The 15,840-nt window shown below is 43.0% G+C and overlaps 1 long non-coding RNA gene across 2 annotated transcripts; it reads left to right on the forward strand.

Moving 5' to 3' along the window:
- The first annotated feature begins 1,754 nt into the window (after positions 1-1,754).
- On the forward strand, positions 1,755-13,819 carry LOC308581888. Of its 2 annotated transcripts, XR_014005344.1 has the most exons (5): positions 1,755-2,281; positions 3,142-3,351; positions 4,589-4,678; positions 7,443-7,652; positions 12,227-13,819. It is a non-coding gene; the product is annotated as an uncharacterized lncRNA (long non-coding RNA). The 2 variants fall into 2 exon arrangements; XR_014005345.1 differs by lacking the exon at positions 12,227-13,819 and having other exon boundaries at positions 7,443-8,772.
- The last annotated feature ends 2,021 nt before the right edge of the window (positions 13,820-15,840 follow it).

The following is a 15,840-nucleotide window of genomic DNA, read 5'->3' on the forward strand; positions in this document are numbered from 1 at the left end:
AGCTTTTTGCTGGCTCAAAGAATGGATGCTCCTCGAGAATACAGACATCTTGGATCTGGAAGGTTTCAATAACGCTTTTGGTTGGCATGCATATCTTTGGTATGATAAAGTTAACAGTGTCTTCAAAAATCACATTGTCAGAAAAGCATTGTTTAATGTTTGGATAAGATATAAAGATCTATTGGAAAACAAAACCCCTAGATGGGTGTCACCAGTGGAGGCTAATGCAGTGAAAAAACTCAATATGGAGGTCGGATGGCCGAAGTATTGGGAAATTTTAGAACAGGATGGAGATAAGTTCAAATTACAAAGTCAGGAGAAATTGAAGCACAAAGTGGAAAATTGGTTCCAATATCGTCAAATAATGGAATTTTTTAAACAGGACAGGAAAGTCGGCTTCCAGGTGGAAAAATCAAAATTAGAAACCGAATTGTTAGAACCCAATACTAAGAATTTATCTAGAATGTACAACTTGTTGTTGAAATGGAACACACAGGATGAAACAGTTAAATCGGCTATGATCAAGTGGGCTCAGGATGTTGGACATAACATCATGTCAGCTGACTGGGAATGGTTATGGAACACCGGTATAAAATTTACGGCATGTAATGCCTTAAAGGAAAACATTATGAAAATGGTATACAGGTGGTACATGACCCCAGTCAAGCTGGCAAAAATCTATCATTTGCCCGATAACAAATGTTGGAAGTGTAAAGAGACCGAAGGTACTTTTTATCACCTTTGGTGGACATGCCCGAAGATTAAGGCCTTCTGGGAAATGATCTATAATGAAATGAAAAAGGTGCTTAAATGTACCTTTTCTAAAAAACTAGAGGCCTTCCTCTTGGGCATTGTCGGCCAATTGGTGACAAAGAAAGATAGAGCTTTTTTCATGTATGCCACAACAGCAGCAAGAATACTCATCGCAAAGCATTGGAAGACACAGGACCTACCCACTTTGGAAGAATGGCAGATGAAAGTGATGGACTACATGACATTGGCCGAGATGACAGGCAGAATCCGTGACCAACGAAAAGAGACGGTGGAAGAAGAATGGAGAAAATTTAAAAGCTATCTTAAGGACTACTATAAACTTAATGAATGTTAAAATGTCGTAGTTTTCAGAAACAAAGGGGTACAGGGACATAAGGTCAGAGTGTAAGAGAGGACTAAGATGATAGAGATTGGAAAGTAATAACTGGGAGTTGCTAGTTGAACTATGGACATTGGGATGCAGAGAGGGGGGGTATGGGGAAGTCCTAGAAAGGAGGTTTATGAAAATATGTTTGAAACTATACGTGTATGTTTGTCATTTTTAATGTTTGTCTGTTTTTCTTAAAAATGTTGTAAAACCAATAAAAATTTTATAAAAAAAAAAAACAATTAAAGTTAAAATGCATAGTTATATGACATCTCGATGTTCTGAAGCAGTTTACTGCTCATATAGTCAAGTCAGTGTGGTGCGGAATGTTGGACCAGGAACTGGCAGAGCAGGATTTGAATCCTCACTTAGCCACGAAGCTCGCTGGGTGACCTTGAACCAGTCGCCATCTCTTAGTCTAGGGGTTGTCAGCCTGGTCCCTCCCGCCCACTGGTGGGCGTTTCAGGATTCTAGGGGGGCGGCAGGGGGTTCTACGGCACAAGCTGAATCCTCCTTCCATCGAGCACTGGGGGGCGGTAAGGAAACTACCATCAAGAAAGATGCCTTAGTGGGTGGTGGGTATAAAAAGGTTGACTGCCCCTGTCTTAGGGTTGATGTGAGGATGAAACGAGGAGGAGGAGAACCATGGACACCACCTTGAGCTCCTTGGAAGATAAAGGTGGCATATAAATGCAAGAAATAAATGAATAATGTTCAATAAGAATTAGAGAGGGTTAGCACATTTTTAATTAGCTGGAAGGCTTCTCAGAGGCCAGAATGGGAAGCAGAATACTGGAACAGATAGACCTAAGAGTGAGGAGTGGAGTGGCTACGAACCATCCCATAATATACATCACAGTGATAAATGCAACACCCTCAGAGAAGCAACAAAACCAAACATTAAAATCAGTAAATGGGGTTCTTCCATAGTGGTGGCAATAGCGGAGTGAAGGGCCAGATGTTACAGTAAGTCCAGACTGCCTCTTCCTTGTGTCTTGGCTCTGCTCCCTGCCTTACAGAGGGCCGTCCTCTGTCTGAAGGCCTGTTTAGTCCAAGTCTGCTTAAGAGAAGAAACCTATTGGTAGCATCCGGACAGCAGAGCAAGCCCACAGTTCACCCGGTCACAGTTTTTCCTCTATGGTGAGATATATTGTCATTCTATTACAGTGATTTTTCTATATTTCTATCTATATATATTAAATCAGCACATGCAGATCTGTGCAGTCTTTTTTACTCTTTTCTGATGATGCATAAATGGCTACTTTGCTCCCAGCTGCTCAAACTGCCCACACTGCACTGCTGCAGTCTATATTAACACTGAGTGTTATCTCTGCATATCAGGAAGCATACCTTGCAGTGGGTATTTCAGGCTGTGGATGATGGGATGTCCTCACTTTGGCCCAAGATGCTAATGGTCCCTTGGCTTGCTGGCTGACCAGATCTGGCTGGTCTTTCCTTGCAAGCAGTAGGAATAGGAGGACCAGCAGTTACAGTCCAAAATGACAGTCCCTGCTAATAGCTGTCCAGCTGACACTTAAATAGCCTTTGCTCACACTGCCTCTTCTATCCCTCTGGGAATGGCTTTTGATCAGTTGCTGCTGCTGCCGCCGTCGCCATCCATCTGTCTCAAGAGACAGTGGGGTGCTCCTCCACGGGTGAAGTCAAACTGCTGCGTTAGCAGCACCAAAGTGGGCTCCGCAGGGTGCAAGCCTGGGCAGTGTGTGTGGAGGTCCTCAGCTGCCCTCAGCCTTGCTGATGTGGCCCAAAGAGAGAGCAAGACGTTTGGCACCAGCTTGGTGGGAGGAGACGTACAAGGGGCACAAGGCACCATCCAACTGCCTTAGGACATCTACTCTGGATTTGTACAGGGTTTACTCCTTAGCCTTTTCTTCTCCCAAAGATATCTCACAAGGCAGTGGAGGTTTAGGGTCAGAGTTTTCCTTCTCCTAGATGGGCTGCCTAGTTGACAAGCCCTATCTGCCCCTCATGTCTCTCTGCAGCACACGCAGAAATCATCTTCTTGACCATTGGACCCACTATTGTTCTCATCTGCACAATCCACCAGAGCCTTGTCTTCACCTGCAGGGGAAGTCCCTAACTCACCCAGGGTTTGAGACCCATCAGCTCCCCTCACCTGGTTTAGCCAGCCAGTCGAAACCGTTCCTTGGGGTGTGGCTCCTGTTGCATGCTGACAGCTCTAGGAGGCACAGGTGAGAGCTGAGTGCAGGGTGGGGACCAAAGGTGGACAAACTACCCCAGAAGGAGCATGATGTGTCCCCCACCAGAGGTACCACCCCTCTAACACCCCATACACCCTGGCATTCTATCAACCACATGTAAATAGGCCAGGCTGAAGGGCATTCTTGGATTCCCCAGTTTGCAGCTTTCTTCAGGAAGAAGTCGGCTCCTGCCCCAGACTTTGCATCTCCCTAATGTAAATAACTGGTTTACTTGACCAGACAGAGAAAGGGCAGATGACAGGAAGGAAGGGTTTTATGGTATTATATTTTATTTTTTAATCCATGTTATAGCCTTTCAAATGTTTTTAAAAACTATTTAAATTCTGTTTTCAAATTGTGCGGCTTTTTTTATAAAAAAGCAAAAATAAAATTATGAAACTGATAAACTGAGAGTGACAAATAATTCTCCTTTACCCACCTGTTTTCTACAGGTCTGCAGTACAAAAGCTTTCCCCACTTATCAGCTCCTTAGACTCCTTCTTTGTGCTGTTTTGTGCGTGTGCAGTTGAGAATTTTTTTTTTTTAAGTTTGAAGAAGGTCTGCCAAGCATAATTAATATTCCTCCTCCACATTCACATTACCATTTCTCCTGACAGTAAAAATTAAAGCATCCAGTTCTATTCATTCAACCCCAGCCCACGGGAATTCAGTCACACAGGAACACTTCTGAGGAAGGCAAAGGTTTGTAGATCTGCAATCAGTCAGTCAGCCAGTCAGTCATGGCGCTGCACTCATTCAGTTACTTTTGTGGACGAAGTGTCTCTTACTCCATCCGGATTGGGTGCTTGCCAGTGACACTCCTGAGCCTTGCGCAGAGAGAATGGCAGCCTTGAGAAAGCCATGCACTAGTGATTCAGTTCCCCTCTTTCTTGTGATAGGAACAGCTGCAGTATTGTTGCAGTCTTCCTTGTACCAGGGAGCGTTGCCATGGGCACTGCTGCCAAGGAGCACAGAGCAGTGAATAAGAGAGGCTGTCCCCAAACCTTCAAAACTAAACCTACTTATTATACTGTGTATTTTGTTTCAAATAACCTTTTGCCATGGAAGAAAGTTTTATTCTTGTTCTAAACATTGTTGACAGATGTATAATTCGGCTACTTAAATAGATGTTTAATAACCAGGGAGAAGATGCCGCTAAACATTCTACTTAACATCGGGCTTATTTTCTGTGATTATTAAAATGCCATTCATTGCACTGCATTATCAGTTTTCACAGGACTTAATTTGTCAAGCATTCAAAAAGAAGATCACACAAACATTTTACAGATGTGTGTGCGCATTTGCTGAATTCTTGCCAGTAAGTAAAATAAAAAGTAAATCTGGGAGATGTTAAAGACGTCTTGCAGGTGATAAAGAAGCTGTGGCGGTGGCAACATCAGACGCATTTGCCAAGTAAATAGCTTATCCAGATTATAAATGAATATTTACCCAACTGCACCATGACCTTTAACTGAGTCTGCATCCAAAGACACTGTTATCAAATAAGTAAGAGTAAATAACAGTAGGAATAACAGTAATGCTGTCAGCTGTGGGGGGGGGTGTTAGATGGCTAGGCACTCCAGCACGGGAGAGTGGACCAGCTTTGGAAAAAACTAAATTAATATTAAAACACTCTTAGCATGGCAGAGCATTGCAACACAGGAAAGGCTGTGACTTTCAGTTTAGAAGAAAGGCAGACATGAATGAGGTTTATAACATATTTGTTTTGGAGAGAAAGTGGTTTCACTCTTTTCTAAGACTAGAACTTAGGTTCACAATAAAGCTGATGGGCTGTAGCTTCAGGACTTACAAGCAGAATATGAAATAAACGTAGAACTCAATAGCCCAAGAGGTACAGCTACGAGGTGTTTGTTGTTGTTTGTTGTGTTGAATTAGACAACTTCAGGGAACATTCTGTGCTTAATCATTGAACAGAAAGAGCATGTGTCTGAACAGGAAGCATAAGATGCTGCCTTATACCAAGTCAGAGCAGTGGCCCATTTAGCTCACTATGGTCCACACTGGGAGTAGCCAACATGGCGCCCACCATTGATTGGTGGGGCTACACTGTGTTGGAAGTGTTTAGAAATGGAAGGCTTATTAATACATATGTGGTGGCTATGTAAACATGCAAAAAAAAAAAGGAAGATGGTATATGAGGAATTTAAAAAAATGTTCCTCACATTAAAAAAAAAACCCCAGAAGGCTTTCTTCTAGCTATAATAGGAAAGGAGAAAAGGAAGGACACAATTTATTTTTACAATGCAACAGCAGCCACAATAGCAGTTTATGCAAGAAACTGGAAAGAAAAGGTTATCCTGACAAAAGACCAATAGTTGCATAAATTAATAGAATTTGCAGAGGGCTAAAATAAGGAACTGGCTAGAGAGGAAGATAAGGAGCGAGTGGTATTGTCTTGGAGAATACTTTAAAAGATATGGCATTACTGCAAATATAATCTGCAAGTAGAGACAAACCTTTGAAGAGCAGTTGACAAAAACAAGGGAAGTGAAGGGACAAAATGGCGTGGAGCAACTGACAGAGACACAGCCAGCTCAGGATGTCACTGAAGGAGAGGATGGGAAGTCTGCTTGGGAAGATGGGAAGATTATAAATGTATGTAAAATAAAAACTGGAAATGCATAGATATAAATAAATAAGAATGTTTTTTGTGGGGCTACAACTCCCACCTTTCCTGTCCATTGGCCATGCTAGATCAATATTGTCTACAATGACTCACGGGAGTCTTTCCCAGCACATACCTGGAGATGCTAGAGATTGAATATGAGACCTTACACATACAAATCAATTGCTCTAAAACCCTTCCCTTCTGCTGGAGTAGTACAAGAGTAAAAAGAAACCCCAGTGAAAGATTCTGCCACTGAACATACCAGACTAGTAACAATGCACACCAACGAAAATTACCAAATAGATTTCCTATGGTATCTGCAAAGATCCTGATCATGCTCTATGCTGTTTCCTGCTGCTGATTTATAGGTGAAGTGGGAATTGTAATCTGCATGGTTCGTTTAAGTGTGAAACCCAAAGAGTATGTTTAACATACAGTATGACTTGATCTTTTAATGTGGTTTACAGAAAATGTAGTGAGAGAGTATCCCTGTTTAAACTACTGCTTTTGGAGGATAAGCAGCTAGAATGTTCAGGGAAATAGCAGACTCACTAGACTTTAATCAAAGTTGCTAAATGGTTGACTACAACAAAGGGAAAGGCATTTTCTAGCTTGGAAGAAGAATGTCACTAAATAATCTATGTATCAGGCACAAGTGCCAATTTATCCCCGCGACTGTGGGTGCCTGGGTCTGTGGGTGTCATGCATGGCCCTGGCACCAAAATTTGTGGGTGCCCAGCACCTTCATGGGGAATTTTGGGCATCCAGGGCCATAGAGAGTTGGCACCTATGGTGTCAGAACATTAGAATATTAAGTCAGCACAGGGAAATAATTTCTCTTTCAGAAATTAGAAGTTTCAAAGATGGAGCATTTGAGATCAGATTCTATCCAGCAAGCAGGAAATAGCTGAGAATTATATAGTGGCAGAAGAAAGCTTAAATTAATGATCATGAACTGATTGAGATCAGCAAAGTGAAGTTAGCTGAACAGGGACAATGAACTTCAAAAGACTTAAACAAACTGAAAAAATGAAGTCTGTGACCATGACCAGAATTACAAAAGCATGGCCTTGACCAGAAAAATGTGTTAAAATCCTTGAGAACCTCTTGTTTCCTTTGTGACTCGCATTATGTTTGGTTTACCATTTGTTCTTAATTTGTGTTTGAAAGTCATCGTGATGAAGTCCAGTTTTAAGCATGGCTTTTGAAAAACTGAAACCAGTTGACATACAAAGAGAAAAACATCAGAGTTAGAAAAACTGCCAAACAACTAGTAGCGTATGAAGGTTTGAGTTTGGGTTTGTAGAAAGTAGGACCACCCCCAATTTAGAGAAGAGTCAAGCATATAAGACAAGGAATAGCAGGTGGTAATTTCATAGAGATTAGCTGGCATGTTGCCATTTCCCCTTGGATTATTTATTTTATTATTCTTTTGTACACCACTGTTTTGCAGCTAACAGTGAGGATAAAGGTAAAGGGACCCCTGCCCGTACGGGCCAGTCGTGACCGACTCTGGGGTTGCACGCTCATCTCGCTCTAGAGGCCGTGAGCCGGCGCCGTCCGAAGACACTTCCGGGTCACGTGGCCAGCGTGACGAAGCTGCTCTGGCGAGCCAGCACCAGCGCAGCACACGGAAACGCTGTTACCTTCCCGCTATAAAGCGGTACCTATTTATCTACTTGCACTTAGGGGTGCTTTCGAACTGCTAGGTGGGCAGGAGCTGGGACCGAACGACGGGAGCTCACCCCGCCACGGGGATTTGAACCGCCGACCATACGATCGGCAAGCCCTAGGCGCTGAGGTTTTACCCATAGCGCCACCCGCGTCCCTAACAGTGCGGATAGCTAACAAATAAAGCACAATAAAAATACTAAAAATAGCAAAATTCCAGCAATCAGACTAAAACAAGTCACAGTATAAAAACAAAGCAATTAAAGCAGTAGTTCAATCACACACACACACACACACACACACACACACAAATAGACAATCTAATTTTGCTCCAAAAACCTGGAGAAACAAGGAAGATTTTGCCCAGCACCAAAGAGTAAAAAAGAAGGCATTAAGTAGATCTCCTTTAAGGTGGTTTTCCACACTCATGTTGCAACTACAGAAGAAGGCCTTCTCCCTGATAGCTACAGGTGGGATATCCTCCAGAGAAGGACTTTCGCAGAAGGTATAGTGGAATATAGCTCGGCTACATTCTGCTCAGAATGGTCACCCCCTGCCGACAACCCAGTAGCAACTGTGTTATGAACCAGCTGACTGTTCCAAGCATGTGTAGCCCCAGGATAGCAGGACCTAATTTCCTGGACTCACTGAGCAGACGGTTTGGTTTGTGGGCCGGTTAAATGACCCCCGTGGGCTGCTTGTGGCCCATGGGCCTTAGGTTGCCGACCTCTGTGTTATCAGAATCACAAAGCCCCAGGCAGGAAAAGCCATCTCCAGAGTGGAATGCAACCCAGCCTGAACAAGTAAACTGTGCCAGCCATGTTTTAACAACAAAGAAACAAATACTTTCTTTAGCCTGTGTGAGACAGGTGTGGGGACGTGTGATTGAGAAGGGCGTGTCTAAATTTTCTTCCTGACACCACTCCTCTTCTGTGACATATCTGTGAGGTTTTGATGACACTGTTGGAAATGTATTATGGGAAATTATGGGAACTTTTAAAACTTCATGTAACCTTTGTTCTGGGCTGCTGCTTCTTTGCTTGCCTTAGAGGTTGGGACCTTTGGTGCAACAAATAAAGATCAGGCCTATTGGCCACTGATTTGCTTCTTCATTACTTGGCTGAAGCCTCTTGTTTTCTGACTGATCCAAAATCCTCAGGACTAGACTATAGCGAAGTTGGGAAACACTTTAAGCAGTGTACCCCAAGGGTTGTTTTTGTCCTTTTCACACTTTAACACCAAAATTAAGCAGGAAAGCTTTTCCTGGGCTATACCATTCCAGTCTACAGATGGGATGGGGGCAGCATCTTGGGATGCTTCTCTAAACCTTTCTGATACACAGAGTAATAGAATGTCAGGCTAGCCTCCCGTAGTTGGGGGGGGATCCCCCCAAGAGGAAGCAATCCTGCATTTCACATCTAAAGTGAATACAGTTAAGTGAAAGCCACGTCACTTGATTCTTCTGATGAACTGGATAAAGCATCCTGCCTGCCAACTGGGGGCTGGAGTGGAACAGTAGCATTAATACAATTCTATACCAACAAATGCATTCAAAGTGGTCACAGACACTGTGAGAGAAACGAGACATTGCAAGCTGAGGAAGGAGGCAAAACATGAATACAAATTCTAGTCCAGAAAGATGCTTCTCCTAAAAGTCAATTAGCCTCAACAGCTTTATTAAAATAGCAATAAATATAAAATGCTAATAATATGGACAAGCCAAATCAAAGCCCCAGTGTGACGACCTTCCTAAATGCATTTAATTCTTTCATTTTTTTAATCACCTTGAATCACCTTCTGAATGCGTGCAAGAGAAATGCATGACTTTACATTACGTGAAAACTTTCCCTCGGGACATCTGAGTAATGAATGGGAAAGCTCTCTTCATTCGGCTCCTTTCCCCATAAATCAGCCGAGAGATTATTTCTCTCTTTTTTCCTTTACTCTCTCTCGCTGGCCAGAGGCACCTCTGTGATTGATAGCACTGACTGGCACTTGTGCCTTTTCTAGTTACAATGTGCAGCTCCTATGACTGTGCACAATGTTCACTCTTGTCTATTTGACAGCAAGTGCTGAATGGGGAGGAAACAGGTAGCCTGCACTCACATTTTCATAATTGCAAATGGGTGGAAGTTAACTAAGTCTTACTCAGAGTGGACGACCCACTGATTTTTATGATCTCTGGCAGGCAAGCAAGTCCCAATAAGAAGTAATGACTCTCCAGCAGTTTTGTGTACATTTATTTTCAACAAAACACATTCTCGCCTCCTCGCATTGATGATAGTTGGTCAGTCTGAATCTTCACCCCTCGCACAGCAGGAAGGACGCCAAACTCCCACCTTTCCCCTCTTGACCTTCTGTTGCCCTCTGATCTTGTCCAGTCTCCTAGAACGGGGACTGAGAGGCCGGCCTTTGCCCTCCCCACTTTCACTTGACACAGTCTCAGACCTCTGCTTATCTGCTGATTGCCTAGCAACTCTCTGGCTGCCTTCTAACCCTCCTGCTTCTTGAGAGCGAACAGTGTCTTCTTTTGGAAGGGGGGGCAAACTGCCCTTTCTCAGCTCTGTCAGCCAGCTCTCATTTACAGAGTCAGTCCCTCTTTCACTTAGCTCAGTTTCTGAGTCTGACTCTTCCTCTGCGCTCTGGTGAGCCACATTCCTAACAGTTAGGGCCTTTAATTTCACTGTGTCTACTCTGAGTAAAATGTAGTTTCATACCACGCAATGATTTGAAGGCTGCACTCCTATACTTACTTACCTGGAAAGTGTGTGTATGTGTGTGTGTGTGTGTGTGTGTGTGTGTGTGTGTCACACATAATTTCCAGGTAAGTGGGTATACACACACACACACACACACACACACACACACACACACACAATTGTTCTGTTAGGCTCTATGTTAACTAACTTATTATCTATCCTGTCGCAGCTCAGGGCAATAAAGTATTTTAAAGCATACAAACACAACCAAAAACTTTGATTGAATAGCTATTGTGACTCAGTAGTTTAGTTGTGTCAGTTCTTCACTCTCAGATTACATCCAAGCAGACCAAGGGTTCAAATTCCACCATTCCTCTAATGTTGGCAGCCAGCACAGGTATCTGCATCTCACAAAATGTTTGGTGGAGTCAGTAGTAGGCATCATGCATTCACTTTCTGCCGCCATTTGTGTTATGTACTGAAGTTCTCACCCTGGGCCAGCAGGGGGATACTGTAGATAGTTATGCAAATAAGGGATCGAAAGTGACGTTCAGTGATTGGATAGTTTTAGAAAGTTGTTACAGTTACGTTGTACTGGAGCTCTATATAAGCAGGCTGACTGAACCCTTCAGTTCAGTTCTGTCCTGGCCTGTGAATAAATAAGAGCTGTTTGAAGAATCGCTGTGTCGTCTGATATGTTCACCCACAACTTAACAGGCCCCACTTGGCACAATGACCAGAAACCCCCCCCCCCAAGTTAACTAGGCTGGTGTACCACATTTAAATTTCATTCTGAAAACTCAGTATGCTAAAGAATTTTATTTCATTTTTAAAGGGGATGAGGAAGGGATGTATGTAGGAAGACACTCTTGGGAAATTTGCCAATGCTCCAGATATTTTGGATGTGTTAGACTAGGACCTGCCAAAGCAGGGTTCAAATCCCAACTCAGCCATGAAGTCCACTGGGTGACCTTGGGCCAGTTCCTCTCTTTCTCTCAGACCAACACAGAGTAACATGAAACTGGTCCTTTCAGTTCATACACCACCGGTCTTCAGCTGGTGGGTTGGCACCCACTAACATGCTGCAGCCCGATGCAAGGTGGGTTGCAACCAGAGAACTACCACCCTGCCAATATATGGGAAAAGATTAAGAAATGGGTCCCCAAATGCATGTATGATTAAAAGTAGGTCCTGGGTCTTCAAAGGCTGAAGATACTTGGTTTGCGCTGATTGGCAGCAGCCCTCCAAGATTTCAGGCAGGATCTCTCCCAGTCCCACCAGGAGATGCTGGGGACTGAACCTGATGCCTTCTGCATGCTAAGCAGTTGTTCTACCACTGAGCTATGGCCCTAGCTCACAATATTGCTGTCCGGATAAAATGGAGAAGCTGGAGGCTGAAGTGTGTATGCTCTGTGGAGGAAAGGTGGGATAAAAGTGTAAGAAGGAATAAAGTATGTAAACTAGCCTAGAAGTGAATAAACTACAGTATATTTTTATCTTACTCTCCTAATAATTTGTATATAAATTATAAAAGTGGTATATAAATTTTGTTAAATAAAAAAGAGGAACTGTTCAGACTTTCAAACAGTGTGTTATGCCTGAGCCTTCATTGCTGAAACTCCCAACAGCATTTTTGTGCTCACAAACACCTGATGAAGGAACCATTGTGACATAACCCATTCAAGCAGATATAAGGGGCAACAGGCTGTCAACAGTGGCAGTAGTTGGGAGCTCCCAGCTATTAAAAAGCCACAGGAAGTCTTTTCGTACGGCCTGAGGAATTAATCCCTTATTTAACGTTCAGAATTGCTGGATCGATTGAACAGGACTAGAGCTAACATTTGCTTGGATTTGGCGCCATTGATAGAGAACTGCCTGCTGCGTCCTCCGCTTTGAAGTCACCCTGGTCTTTGGGCCTCCAGCATCATCTTCAGCATGTCCAACACATCTAAGAGGCGTATGATAATGGTGTTCTACTGGATTAGGAAGACGCCCCAGACAGAGAGGCCGTGCTCTACCACCTCGGCCAGACCTTCTGCCTCAGCGCCAGCTTGCAACACTCCTCACATTTCGCCCTACTTCACGAGGAGCAAGACACAACCCGCTCCGCTCAGGAGGTCCAGCAGGCGCAAGGTGCCGCGATTGCCGAATCTCACCGACCCCAAGTTTTTAAGATCGGTCATTGGCAGCGTTGGCCGGAAGAGAGCCCGCAGGTGTGGCAAGCAAAAGAAGACTCCGAGACTTCTGGTTTAACCGCGGACATCGTAGAAGCGCGGAAAAACCTCTCTGAGGATTTCCAAGCGGCACGGGGGCTCTGGGGGTGGCGCAAGGGCACTGCGCACCTCCAAACCTCAAGGGGATCATCTTTGGGGGACAGGGGCACCCAGCGACGTCACAGCTGCTCCCCTGTTTTCTTAGGGGTTTTTTTAAAGGCCCGAGAGCGGGACGGAGTGGCAGGCGCGAAAGGGAAAGCACCCCCACCCCCATGCTGTGCTGTCTCTAGAAATGTATAGAAATGAAGAGAAGATGTATATTAAGATGTCTATTAAGAAAACCGCAACTGGGAAGGAAGGAAGTCGAGGCGTGATTTTACACAATGTAAATAAAATGATATTAAAAATGATTGTAAAGACTGTTTTATTTTGTTTGTGGGAAAATTCAATAAAAAGTATTATAAAAACAAAAAACAAAACAAAAGAAGACTCCAGCAGGAACAGGGAAAGGGGTGAGGGCTAGGCTAGAGGAAAGAAGGCTCCAAAGCTATTTGTGGGGTGGGATTGCTTTGGAAGATGCCTTCTCACAATCTCTACCCTTGAACCACGTAAGGACATAAGAAGTGCGTGCTGGATGAGTCCACATTCGCCTGTCTAGTCCAGCATCCTGTTCTCACAATGCATAACCAGAGGCCTGTGGAAACAAGAGCGTTCTGTATTCCCTTCCTATACTTTCCATCAACTACTATTCACAAACGTTACTGCCACTGACTGTGGAGGTAGAGCATAGCCATTGTGCCTAGTGGCCATTGATAGCCTCCTCCTGCATAAAAGCATCCAAGTTGGTGGCCGTCACAGCTTTCTGTGGGATTGAGCTTCCAGAGGGGTAGCTGAGCATGCCTGCTGCAGCAAAAACAGGAATTAAAAGCACATTTCTCCCAAAGAAGTACTGGGAACTACAGTTTGTAAAGGGTGCTACAAATTGTAGCTAGGCGGTAGAAGGGTAATCTACAGTTCCCAGGATTCTTACAGGGGAGAAGCAATCATGCTTTTAATGTATGGTGTGTACACAGCCTCAAATTAGCTACGCCTGCTCTGTAATACTAGAGCAAAGATTATAATGCATATTGTTGTACTTTTATAAATATTATAAAACCCATTCTTGCAAGCCATGTAGTCTGGAATAAACTCAGTCACCTCTCCCATCATTAATTGTAGTCATAGGAGTTCCTACATGCAAATGGAGTTCATTAATAATAACTAATAACTGAAGTCTTATAAATAAGTAAGTATATAAATAATTTTCACAAAAGTTATGCTGGCAAATAATTTTATTTCAAGGCTTGAATTGTATCTGCATATAAAGACAAAACTGAAAATATAGATATACAATTGTGAATATGCTGACCAAGGCCCCCTTTGGAATCGGAGGCCCGGCCAAGTGGCCCACATGCCCCCCCCCTGTCTGGGCCTGGCTCTCAGTATATGGGACAGGAGCCAAACTGTCACACCTGACAACAAATGCAGCTAAAGTACATAATGTGGGATTTCACTCCTGGTAATTCTGCCATGGTGAGAGGTTGCTCTTTTCTATAGAGATTTCCAGTTGTCTCATGCAGGTTATGAGTCTTGTTCTGAAGACGGTTCTGAAGCCTCATCTACACAGTACTCCAAGCTCACTAGTGGAGATGGAATCACCAGCTCCTCAAACTGTGCATCAAAATATCCACAAAGCTAATTGTCATTTTACAAGGAAGGTGATGGTCTTTGTCTGCTTCCTTAATATTTCTAATTTTCTAAAAAAAATTATCAGCTGCATTTCATGAAGCAGAGGAATATATTGTTTGTGGGAAAGGATATCACATGGACTTTGCTCTCAGAGTTTTATCAAGATAATGAAGTCAATTTGCACAGAGGAAAAGAGGGAGAGAGGTGTTGAGGCATCTGATCAAGGCCTGTATTTTAAAATGAGCTTAAAGATATATTTGCAAATGTTTGTATGTTTCATGCCAGGCATAAAGCAGCTGGCTAAGTACTTTGGCAGTTGTTTATCTTCCTGCTCTCCTGGAAAGGGCCCCCTGATTTATAGCAGTACCAGGAGACAAGTTTCTCAAAGTTGTAAAAGGGAAATACAGGCTGGGAGCAAAGGTTACATTGACCCTACATATTACAGAATACAATCAAGCTGCAAAAACACTAATTAAGAGTTGGTAAATAGTAAGATTTATTGTTTAACAGAAAATAAAAGGGGGCTGGGCTGAGGAAATATAAGTGCTGGCCATCAGGGCTGGAGTGGGCAGAGCTTTTGGTAACCATATACCACTGTGCCTATCATTTATTTGTCTGACAAATAAATTATTATTTTAATTTCTCTATTGCTGCGTTGAATATTTCATTCCAGCTAAGTGTTAACCACAAGCAGGGTGCTACATTTTGGAGGGCTAAATATCTTTAAGATCAGCAAAATGGCATGTATTCATTATACTAGGGCAGAAAGGCAGCAAAATCTGCCAATTCTGCATAAGGGGGCATTCAAATAGTAAAGAAAATAAAGGATATTTGTTAACCAAGCTGCTCTGATACTACATTCTGTTTTTTAAAGCACTGCAGGGTGTCTGCTGAGGAAAAGGAATCAGAAAAAGGAGGAGGTAATTACTGGCTTCACAATATTGGAAGATTTCAAAGAGGCTTAGCAGGGTTGGGATTGCCAAGGAAACCTGTTCCTGGTTGCACAGGCAGAGCTCCTGCAAAACTAAGCAGAGAGTAGCTGCATGTTTATTTCACTTGGAACAAAACCAGTAAAACACCAAGTATGTTTTATATCATGTGTGTTAAAAACACAAAGGCCCTGAAACACTTGCTAAGGCACCCTTGTAACTGTGACTCTTATTGTACTAAGAGCAGTCGTTTACATATCTTAACTAGACAGTCTATAAAAGTCTGGTTCCATTTTATGGAAAGCTTGAATAAGTCAGAACCAGGTCCCAATAAGGCCAGGGAATGTTTGATATTCAACCACATTTTTTACATGAACAACTGACTTTCCTGCTATCTCAGAAATATACCTAAAGTTAACACAAAATGGATTCATAAACTGCAGTAATTTCTGACTCTCTTGCTCCAGTTAAAGATTTATGATGAATAGTCACTGCATACATATTTTTAAATCTTCAGGTTAAGAGAAGAGTTAAGCTACTTACAAGTTCACTTACATTCTGCGGGGCATGGAAATTGAAATTTAAGGCAAATTACAAACATAATTTGGCCT

This window comes from Podarcis bocagei (assembly GCF_964188305.1).
Source record: "Podarcis bocagei genome assembly, chromosome: 1".
Lineage (NCBI taxonomy): Eukaryota > Metazoa > Chordata > Lepidosauria > Squamata > Lacertidae > Podarcis > Podarcis bocagei.